Source organism: Tursiops truncatus, chromosome 2 (genome assembly GCF_011762595.2).
Source record: "Tursiops truncatus isolate mTurTru1 chromosome 2, mTurTru1.mat.Y, whole genome shotgun sequence".
Classification (NCBI taxonomy): Eukaryota; Metazoa; Chordata; class Mammalia; order Artiodactyla; family Delphinidae; genus Tursiops; species Tursiops truncatus.
The window spans coordinates 46800295-46812519 of NC_047035.1; positions in this window are offsets into that span (position 1 = coordinate 46800295).

The window sequence follows — 12225 nt, forward strand, 5'->3', positions numbered from 1 at the left end:
GAGGGACAGATTGACTGAGAGGCAGTCTGGGGGGCTACGGAAGTGGAGCATGACAAGCTATGGGCAAAGAGTCAGTAGACAGAGATGCCAAAGCTGGAGATAGAGAAACCCAACTAGGGGCCAGCAGGACAAAGTTGGTGGTGGCGGGGGGGAGGTGTTGGCTATGGAGCAAGTAAAGATGGAGAAGTGTATTAGTCAGGGTTCTCTAGAGAAACAGAACCATGTATAAAAAGGAATTTGTTATAAGGAATTATGGCTCACACTATTATGGAAGCTACAAGTCCCAAGATCTGCAGTCAGAAAACTGGAGACCCAGGAGGGCCCATGGTGTAGTTCAGTCTGAATATCAGGAGGCTCGAGACTCAGGAAGAGCCAATACTTCAGTTCGAGTCCGAAGGCAGGGAAAAAACTGGCAGTCCAACTCAAAGACATTCAGGCAAGAGGAATTCCCTCTTACTCTCAGGGGGGTCAGCCTTTTTGTTCTACTCAGGCCTTGACTGATTAGATGGGGCCCACCCACACTGAGGAGGGCAATCTGCTTTACTCATTCTAGCAATTCAAACATTTTCTCATCCAGAAACACCCTCACAGATAAACTAAGAGTAGTGTTCGACCAAATGTCTGGACACCTTGTGACCCCGTCAAGTTGACACATAAAATTAACTATCATAGGTGGGGAGTAGGTTGGAGTAGAATTCACCCAGGAAGACCCTCATGGGCACAGGTTCCAATCACAGTCCCACTTTTATGTGCACAGTTCTTAAAGTGTCCATTCCCAACAGGCAACAGCCTGAGGAACCCATCACCTCCCACCACTCTGCCCTAAAATCTGTTCCTTCTGCGTACTTCTCTCCTGAAATTTCCAGCAATATCGGTCTTATTTTGGAGTCACCCTTCATTCATCCTGGTCTTTGGTGCTAACATCTAAATGGTTGCCAAGACCTTTCAATTCTTCCTGTGAAATGCTTCTCACATGCCTCATCTTCCTTCACTATTGCTACTCTCCTACTATAGAGTCATGGCTATTCAATTTTTAAATATGAAAGAATTGGGTGGGGGGGATCACAGTCTGGTCGGAAAGGAGGTTTGGGGGACTGGTTTTGAAGCTGCCTTCACAGAGCAAAATGAAATTTTCTTTAGGTTGTCTGTTACAAATTAATAATACAGCGAAGTTTTATATAAGTTTGCTTTAACAAATTGAGAAAGTGTTCATTGTATGTATCAAATTTACATATATATTAATAATTTGTGACAGAGATTATGATGAGGAGACCCCTATAAGAATTGTTTCTTAAACAATTTCTTTCACTCTAAGCACTTTCTGTTTTGCTGCTGGATAAATCTTCCTAAAGCACAGCTTCAATATTATTAATACAAACCTTCACTGGGTCCTCACTCCCTACTAAATAAGGAACAGTCTGTAAATGGACTCTGTGGCCCTTCAGAATATGGATTCCACTCATTTTTCTGGCTATATATCCTATGAGTCACAATTGCCTCTTATACCAATCAGGGAATGCCTTTGGATGCAAGTAGCAAGTACATTCAATGTATGCTGGCTTTAACAAATAGAGAGCTATTTTTCTCACATAAGAAATTAATGTCTGCAGTCCAGGGCTAGTGCAAGTACTCAATGATGGACCCAAGCTCCTTCTGTTTCTCTGTTCCATCGTAACAATCATATGGCTTTGACCTTTTGCTTATTACCTCATAACCTCAGGATGCAGTTCCAGGCATCTCACCTACATTCCAAGTAGGAGAAATAAGAGACAGCAAAGGGCAAAAGTTGAAGGAAGGTGCATGTTAATTGAACCTGTCCTGTTTTTATGGGTAAAGTGAATAATTTTCCTAGCAATCTTCTGCTTATGACTCAATGATCAGAAGGGTTCACATGGTGGAAGGTGACTGGGAGAGGCAGGATTGTGGATGGAGGTGGGCCGGCCAAGCAGTCGTACCTGCTGCACGCACCTGCTCTAATCAGGCGGCTCGCTTACCTTACTCCACATCTGCCTTCACATCATTTCCTCTGCCTTGAATGATCTTTACCCTCCCCCCCTCTGTTAATTGAAGGCTTTTCATTTTGTTTAAGTCCTGATAAAATACCACTTCCTCCAAGATGTCTTCCTGGTCTCCCTCCAAACCTCTCTGATAAAATTTCTCCTTCTGAGATCAACCACTGTTTTTATTTCTGTTGTACCTAGAATCCTCACACTGTACTCTGATTAATTATATGTATTTCATCTCCCTGACTATATTTTGAAGCCCGAGAGAACAGGGAGCATGTCCCATTCATCTTTGTATTTCCACGGCAACTCAGCACAGAGTAGGTATTCAATAAGTGTTGGATGAATGCATGCATATTCTGCAATATTCCATTCTGAATGGAAAAGTTTGCAATACCCACATTGTGTCTATAATGGCCCCTCTGATCCAAGTTAAAGGAGGACATCTGCAGTCCTCGATGAATATTGGCTGCTGTCCTCTGTCCTCAGCTAAAGCAAGGACATCTGTGGTGGCAATGTGACTATCTACCAATGCTTTTTATGTCCCTTTGCCCAAATGTGCAGCTGTTTCCTTGGTGGGAAAGTAAGGGAACAGTAAAAATCAGACAAAATAACAGCACTTTTAGCAGGAGTCTTATGAGGGTATTAGGTTAAAATTAAGAACTTTGAAATTGGGTGACAATATGAGCAATAATCATATTAATACCAATTAATAACCATTTATTAAAACCCTTATGCCAGACAGTGCATTTATATGCCTTGTCCCTTGGACATGCATAACAACATATTCATTTATTAAATAAGGAAACCAAGTCCCAGAAAGATTAGGCAATTTGCCCAGGATTACATAGCTTCTAAGTGGCAAAGCTGGGGAGACACTCATTTCATAGTGCAAGCCTGTAAGGGAAGGGGTGTTAGTTCTGCTTTACATGTGAAAAAACTGCAGCCCAGAGAAGTCAAGTGACTTGCTCAAGGCCATGCAGTACAGTGATTAAGAGGATGGGCTCTGGAGTTAGACTTCCTGAGTGTGAATCCCGGTGTGACCTGGGGCAAATTGTTGAAAGTTTTTGTGCCTCAGTTTCCTCATATGTAAACCAGGGGCAAAAGCTGCTTCATAGGTTCTTTTTTAAAAAATAATTAATTAATTATATTTATTTTTGGCTGTGTTGGGTCTTCGTTGCTGCGCACGGGCTTTCTCTAGTTGTGGTGAGCGGGGGCTACTCTTCATTGCGGTGCGCGGGTTTCTCATTGCGGTGGCTTCTCTTGTTGCAGAGAACAGGCTCTAGGCACGTGGACTTCAGTAGTTGTGGCTCACGGGCTCTAGAGCGCAGGCTCAGTAGTTGTGGTGCATGGGCTTAGTTGCTCTGCGGCATGTGGGATCTTCCCGTACCAGGGCTCGAACCCGTGTCCCCTGCATTGGCAGGCGGATTCTCAACCACTGTGCCACCAGGGAAGCCCTTCACAATTTCTCATGAAAACAAAATGAATAAGTACACTTACAACAGAGACTGGCCTATCACCAGATCCAAACCAAGTATTTGGTAGTTTAGCCAGGGCTGCCACTAGCCTATGTGATAGAGTAGCCCAAGGATAGCTTACCTGGTATACTGAGCATAGGGAATTGGACATTCAGATATGCTTTGGTCCTTCTGGAGAAAAGAAATGAATACTACTTTCTGGCTCCCAATGGTCGGAGTCCTGTTTCTCCCCCAAAAGGGACTCCTAGGTTTACTGACTCCATGCTTCAGAAAGTCACACTTTTTGAAAAGAACAATGGCTCTGTCTGCATTTCTGTCCACTGCCAGCATTAACTGACCCAGAGAATTAGTAGGCTTGTGGGTATGAAATTATTTGGGGGAAGGATCTTCATTTGGTGTGTGCTGAGCTCTGTGGAGTAACCTTTAGTATTTCCATAGTATAACACAATTTTGTTTTGTTTAAGTTGCTTTCCTCATCTTGGTAGCTAGTCTCCAAATATGGTCCTGCAATGAGCCATGCCTCTTGGTATTCATACTTTTGTGTAGACCCCTCCCTCATTGAATCTAGGCAGCCTTTATATAACTGATAGAATATGGTAGAAGTGACATTTGCGATTTCTAAGACTAGGTCATAATAAGCCTAATAGCCTCTGCCTTGGGTTCTTTTGAAAGCGTGCTCTGGGGGAAGCCAGCTGCTATGTAAAAAGTTCAGCTACTGTGAGACCATCATGCTGTAATAAAAGCCAAGCTATCCATGTTGAGAGGCTGCATGGAGACAGAAAGACCCTGGCCACCCCCCAGCAATTCCAGCCATCTAGATGAGGTGTCAGATATGTAGGGAAGAAGCCATCTCGGACATCTGGCCCAGCTAGTCTCCGGATATCTGTAGCCCCATCCACCATCTGACTGCAACTGCACAAAACCCAGTCAACTTACAGAACTATAAGAGATGACAATAAATTGTTAATCCTTTTTTCCTTTTTTTTTTTTTTTTGCGGTACGCGGGCCTCTCACTGTTGTGGCCTCTCCCCTTGCGGAGCACAGGCTCCGGACGCGCAGGCTCAGCGGCCATGGCTCACGGGCCCAGCCGCTCCGCGGCATGTGGGATCTTCCCGGACCGGGGCATGAACCCGCGTCCCCTGCATCGGCAGGCGGACTCTCAACCACTGCGCCACCAGGGAAGCCCCCCCACTTTTTTTTCGGCCACACCTCGCAGCTTGCAGCATCTTAGTCCCCAACCAGGGATCGAACCTGTGCCCCCTGCAGTGGAAGTGTGCAGTCCTAACCACTGGACTGCCAAGGAATTCACAATAGATTGTTATTTTAAGCCACTCTGTTTTGGGGTTATTAGGAAGTACTGAATAACTGAAACACCCATGATTCCCCAAAGCTGCTGGTACAGTTACAACACACTCAAATCCAAACCACAGATGAGGATTGTAAACTGCTGCTTTTTATTAAATTATATTTTGTGGTAAATATACAAATCTGGACCAATCAAATTCTGTATGCAAAACTTTTGTAATTCTTTCCATTTTTCTTAAACAATAGGAGAAATACTATTCTAACACCATCTAATATTGTATTACATGTTTGTCTATTTGACTGTCACTTGCCTTCCCTTCTTCAATATATGCTCCAAGGTGGCAATGATTTCATCTGTTTTATTTTCCTTTGTATCCTCAGTGCTGGTGACAGTATTTTATTTATATTATAGTAGGTCTGCAATAAATATTTGTTGAATTAATAAACACAAGGAGAAGATGAATGTATCACAGATGAAGTTAATATGTTATAAAATGTTCATGTAATAAATATATTCACCCTACAGAAAACATCTCACATTGGCTGCAAGAATAAAATCTGACATATGAAGATATTCATGATATATTAAGTAAACAGACTAGGTTTTTAAAATCAGTTTGCAAATCAGTAAGAGCAAGCATAATTCCATTTTTAAAAAAGTTTTTAAGTGGATATTTGCAGAAAAAGGGTCCAAAAGCATTTTTGGCAAACTAATGACAGTAGTTATCTGTGGGTAAAAAGTTCAGAAGGGAATTTTGTTTTTTCTTAGCGCCTTTCACACGCTTCCTAAAATGTTTAAAATGAAATTGCATTAGTTTCATAATCAGGAAAAATGTTATTTAGTACAACTAAATTGGAGCATTGTTATACCTATTTTTTCTGTATTTCCCATCCGAGACCACAAAGTTGAAGTTTTTCAATTCCTTCTCAACCAATTGAATATATTTCATGTGTAGTTGTTCCAACCTCCAGTAGAGTCATATAGCACAGCACTTCTGCCCACACAAAGAACAAAATAAAAGTAGAAATCATCTGTTTATGGCTGAAGTGAATTCCTAGAAGAGTTTCTGCTGGTCAGATCACTGAGGGATTGCTTGCGTAGTCATGGACACTGGTAAAATAGAGCATTCCTTGGCCATAATCTGAGTTTCCCAAATAGAGCAGCAAATACTACATTTATAATTATGTAGATGCAAACTTTCTAGCCCATTGTGAAAGTAGCAGATGGTAGCAAATTCTTGTTTGCTTTGTCTCTGAGAACCACATGAAAATGCTTTGAAACTCATTAGAGAATGAAAGGGAAAATGCTTGCCTCTTTCCAAGACAGACAGAGGAACTCCGTTGCAGAGGTAGCACACATGGCGAAGGAGAACGGCTCTGCCACGTCCCCATTCTGAATGTTTCTTAGTAGCAAAATGGTGACAACAACACCTGTTGCACCTACCCTTCTATAATTTACTGTGATGAACAAATACACTAAGTTTATGCAAAACTGCATTTTCCTGCATGACAAATGGTACTAAAGACCAGATATGCTCATGGTAATGAATGGTAGGAATTCCAGCTCCTTGCACAGATGGTAGTACCTCTCAAGGTGACTCCTGTTGGTTCTCTAAATGCTCCATCTTTGCGAAGGAAGCATTATTTAATGGTGAAAATGCTTTCAAGAACATGGAATAGCCTCACTGATGACCAGATACTGAATTTATGTACCAAAAAGTCTCCTCAAACCTGACTTGCCCTCTAGATTTTCTATCTGCATTGATGGCTAGAAGCAATAGAATCCTCCTTACCTCTTCTTTCTGCATATCCCTCACCTGGAAATTCTTGTCAGCTAACCCTCAGAAAGGTCCTGTCTCTAGTTTCTCTCCTGTTTCAGTGTTCAGCCCAGGGTTCAGGATCTCACCATCTCTTACCATGACTAATGCACCAGCTTCCTAATCCCGTTCCTGACAGATACTTTCTGTACATCTTTCCTACCAGATTAGGGAGTGTTCTCTAAAGATGAAGAGCAAATTCTATAGGCCTTTAAATTTCCCAAAGAGCATTGTTCCTAATAGGTGCTCAATAAACGATTCTTGCTGACTTGTTTGCTTGCTTGACTGAGAGGTAATACTTGGCATGGAAAAAGTGCTGGGACTGAGAAACTGAAGACCTGCCTTTGTATGAGTTACCTATGGCTGCATAACACATCCTAGTGACTTAAGATAACAACAATCATTTATTATTTCTCACATTTTCTGTGGATCAGGAATTTGAACAGGGCATAGTGTGGGTACTTATCTTTCCTCTGTGATGTCTGGGGCCTCAGTTGGGAGGACTTGAAAGTTGGGGGTAATGCAACAGCTGGGGACTGGAATCATCTGGAGGTCTCTTCACGTGGGTAGTGGTCAGCTGAGGCCACAGCTGGCTACCAGCCAGAACATCTATACAACATGGCCTTTCTATGTAGCCTCTCTGCTTGGGTTTGTTCGGGCCACCTTACAGCATAACAGTGGCAACTGGGTTCTAAAAGCAGGTGATCCAAGGCAATCAGTTGAGAGCAATGTTACTTTCATGGCCTAGTCTTGGAAGGCAGGTAGCTCAATTCTGCCGCAGTCATGAGCTTACACAGTGTGACAGGCAGAATAATAACCCCCTAAGGATGTCCGTGTCCTCATCCCCAAACCTGTGACTATGTTACCTTACCTGGCAGAAGGGATTTTGCAGATGTGATTAAATTAAGGACCTTGAGATGGGGAGATTATCCTGGATTATCTGGGTGAGCCCAGTGTAATCACAAGTGTCCTTATAAACAAGGAGGCAGAAGGGTCAGAATCAGAGAAGGAAATGTGATGCAGAAGCAGAGGACAGAGTGATGCTGGCCAGGAGCCAAGGAATGCCAGCAGCCTCTAGAAGCTGGAAAAGGCAAGGAAACAAATTCCCCCTGGAGCCTTCAGAAGGAATGCAGCCTCACCAACACCTTGATTTTAGCCTAGTAAGACCCATTTTGGAATTCTGATCTCCAGAACTGTAAGATAATAGATTTGTATTGTTTCAAGCCATTAAGGTGTTTGTGGTACTTTGTTACAACAACAGTAGAAAACGAATATGCCCAGATTCGAGGGGAGGGAATACAGACCCCCATCTCTCAGTGGGAAGAGTGTCAAAGTCACATTCAAGAGCGTGTGGGATGGAAGACACTGTTTCAGCCAACTTTGAAAAATATGACCTGCCCCACTCTACCACTAAGTAGGTGTGTAACTGCACATTGATCTCACTGGGCCTCAGTCTCCTCCTCTGTAAAAGAAGAGAGTTGAGTGTGAGGACCTCAAAGCTTCTGGACCTAGAAGTTCCTGGTCCTATGATTGAAAGGGAGATGTAGTATTCCCATGAGAAGTCATAATAAATCGTGGCTGATTTCCTAAGTCCTTCCTTGATGCTCATGACCATTCATATACCACTCTGAATGGAATGGAAATGGAGAGCCTGGACCAGAAAACCTCAATAAAGTTGTGTGAATTCCCTAGAAGATAAGCTTTGAGGCAAGGTTTTTGTTTTTGTTTTAAATTTCAAAATGTTTTAAGGAAAGAGGGAATGAAGAAAAGAATGAAAAAAACAATTGATTGAGGCAGTGACCATTTCTTGTTCATCATAGGAATCCCAGTACTTCGCATACATCTAGTCTAGCATGTAGGTGACCTCCAAAAAATGTTAAGTGAGAACCAAAAGAAAAGGACCCAAGGTCCACTGGCTTTGCCTGATAGCTGTTTGGGGTGGCAGAACTTTCGGCAGGTTAACAGGTAAGAACCCTTTCACCATTCTACTCGGGAAATTATCGATAGTTCAGTAGTCCGACAATTGGTCTGCTTTATGTTATCCTTGCGCTAAACACAGCAGCCAGAGTGATCCTGATAAACTGTAAGGTTGATCATGCTGCTTCTCTGCTGAAAACCCTCCAGAGCCTTCCTGACTCACTTGTAATTGAAGGCAAAGCCCTTTCCAGGGCCGGAACTAGGGTTAGGTGAGGGAGGCACCGAGGGCACACAGTTTAAGGAGGCACTCACTCTCGGGGTCCTACCTGCCCTTCCAGGACCTTGAGAGTGAGCACCTCCTTAATTTGTGCAGCCTAGACCCTCCCTCCTCTCCCTCTAGACACTGGCTCTGACTTTGGGTGCAAGACCATCACCATCTAAGCTCTCAGCCCTTCACTTCTCTAACCACATCTTCCCCGGCTAGCTCACTACACTCGAGCACACTTGCCTCCTTGGTATTTCCCGGCACAAACCAGACCCACTTCTACCTTGGAGTTTACGCTGCTCTTCCTTTTGACAAAACGTGGTATCCCCAGATATCCATCTGCTGCCTCCCTCATCTCCTTCAGGTCTCTGCTCAAATGTTACCTTTTCTATCAACCGTTCCATGATTACCCGATTAAAATTCAACCTTGTCACCATCTCTCTTTCCCACATTATTTATTTACTTTTTTAACATCTTTATTGGAGTATAATCGCTTTACAATGGTGTGTTAGTTTCTGCTTTATAACAAAGTGAATCAGTTATACATATACATACGTCCCCATATCTCCTCCCTCTTGTGTCTCCCTCCCACTCTCCCTATCCCATCCCTCTAGTCCCACATTGTTTTTATTCTTAGTACCTGTTGCCATCTAACATGCTATAGCTTGTGTTTATTTTGTCAGTGGTCTGCATTTCCTACTTGACAATCAGACCGAGGAAAACAAGGATTTTTATTAGTTTTTCAATGCTAGGTGCCAGAATCTAGAACAGGGCCTAGGGAGTTCCCTGGTGGCCTAATGGTTAGGATTCTGGGCTTTCACTGCTGTGGCCCGGGTTCAATCCCTGGCTGGGGAACTAAGATCCTGCAAGCCACGCAGCAAAAAAAAAAGAACAGGGCCTCGCACACACAGATGCTTGATAAAAATTTGCTAAATGAAAGAATATCATGAGATGGTTTGTTACATAAAGTCATGGAGAACAGAGAATTATAGGATTTTAGAACACACAGGGGTCTGACTAAAGGGATCAACAAACTATGGTCTATTTTTATATGGTCTATGAACTAAGAATGGTCTTAGGAACTGAATTGTGTGCCACCCCTCCCCATTCATATGTTGAGGTCCTAACCCTCAGTGTCAGAATGTTACCTTATTTGGAAATAGGGTCATTGCAGATATAATTAGTTAAGATCATACTAGAGTAGGGTGGGCCCCTAACCCAATATGGCTGGTGTCCCAACAGAAAGGAGAAATTGGGACACAGAGACACCAGAAGAAAGCCATGTGAACATAAAGGCAGAGATCAGGGTGAAGCCTCAGTAAGCCAAGGAATGCCAAATATTGCCAGCGAACCACCAGCAGCTAGGAGAGAGGCATAGAATAGTTATTCCCTCGTAGCCCTCAGGAGGAACTGACCCTGTTGACACCTTCATCCCTTGACTTCTTGCCTCCAGAACTATGAGAGAATAAATTTCTGTTGTTTAAGCCACAGAGTTTGTGATACTTTGTTACAGCAACCCTAACAAACTAATACAAATGGTTTGTACATCTGTAAACAATTGTAGAAGGAGGAGGAGGAAGAGAAGAAAGGGAGGAGAAGCGGGGGTAGTGGTCCAGGAGGAGGGGGGAGGGGGAAGGAGAGGAAGAATAATGACAGAGGCAATATGAGGCCCACAAAGCCTAAAGTATTTGCTGGGTCTGGTCCTTTGCACAAAAATCTTGTTGACACCTAAAGTTTAGAGATCATATAGCCCATATAATCATGAAGAAACGGTGGCCTCTAAAAATCAAATCATGTATCCAAGTTCATACATGTAGTATGGGCTCATTTTATCTATACCTAAAACCAGGTTGTCTGATTTTAAGTCTGTTTTTTAAAAAAATCAGACTACAATTACTACTGAACTTTTAAAAATCATTTCATCAGTTCCCCCTTGTTTAAGCACCAAAATGTTACTAAGACCATGTTTTCATCTATTATTCCAGCCCAGCAACCTGAGTCCTTTACAGAAACTTACCATAATTCATAATTTTTTTGAGCAAAGAACCTACTATGATCCATATTTTTTCATTTTTGCTTTTGGGCCTTGCCCTCCAGCAACTCATTTTCTGTGATACTGGTTCTCAAGCTGTAATTAAAACATAAAGATCAAGAACAGATGTCTGCCTGCTCTCTGGAGCTTCCACAAACTATGTAGTGTAGAGTTTGGCATTATGGATTTTATGCTAAAGAGAAACAAAATAGAAGAATTAACTGTTGAACAAACCCACATACCAATGCTAAAGACATAAGAAAGTATTTAAAAGAAAGTGGACCAAAGCTCTTGGTGGTTCTTTTAATGTACCATTAACTCAGGGACGGCAAAATGAATCTATTTGTTCACATCAGCTCGGTGACTTGATGGTATAGACCAAAAAAAAAAAAAAAAAGCTGTGTTCTTGCTGATTCACCTTGAGTGAGATATTTAACCATTTGAGGGGTTGCCTTTTTGACAAATGTTAGCTGACAAAAATGATAGTTCGTACTGCAAAGGGTTACTGGAAGGGATGCAGGAGTGGAGGGCAGAGGTGTCCTTTCCCTTCTAAGGCTGCTTAATTAGTTGAAGCATAGATGCCACTAAGGAACTCTGTGTATCAATTTCTTTTGAGATGCTAGTGAACCTGAACTGTGGAGGAAATGAAAAGGAAGTGAATGGGTTAAAGACAGTTTTCCAGCAAAGAGTATATGCAAGGACTGAACATCCCAAGTGTGGCTGCTCTATTTCAAACCCTTACACTTTTGCACAGAATGCACAAGTACCATAGGAATTACATGTACCTAAATCTGAACAAATTTTGCTCTTTTTCCAATATCCCCTCTCTAAAGCAGGAACCTCATCTGGAGTTAAAATCTGGTGTTTGTTAGCTGGGCAGTCTTCAACAGTTTACTTAGCCTCTCTATGCCTCTCTTCAAATGTTAAAAAAAAAAAAAGCGGGGTTGGGGGGAATAGGAAGGGAATAACTATAGTATATAAACCATAAATTGTTTCAAGGATTAAATGAGATAATGAAACTTGAACGTCCCTGACGATGGTCAAGAATCCAAAGTAGGTTGATTTTCCTTATAAGTATATGGTTGAAGAGAATATGCAAATATTTACATAATTGTTCATCTAATTATAACTAGCATGCGGGAATGGCAGCTTTTATTTTCATAAATGCCACTAGCCATATGTTTTCACATAGGCATTAAAATAGTTCCACATACACTCCAGATTTGATCTACACATTAAGAATCTTGGGAGTCTTAGGTGGGTAGGTGGGCTCCAGCTAACATGGATGGGGCAGAGCAGGGACCTGGGTTCCGGGTCGCACTTCTGCTCTCCTGCCAGGCTCCTTTCCTCTGTGTGTGTTGGCTCTAAATGGAGAGACATTTCTGCTAAGTTAGAGTTAAGAACATTT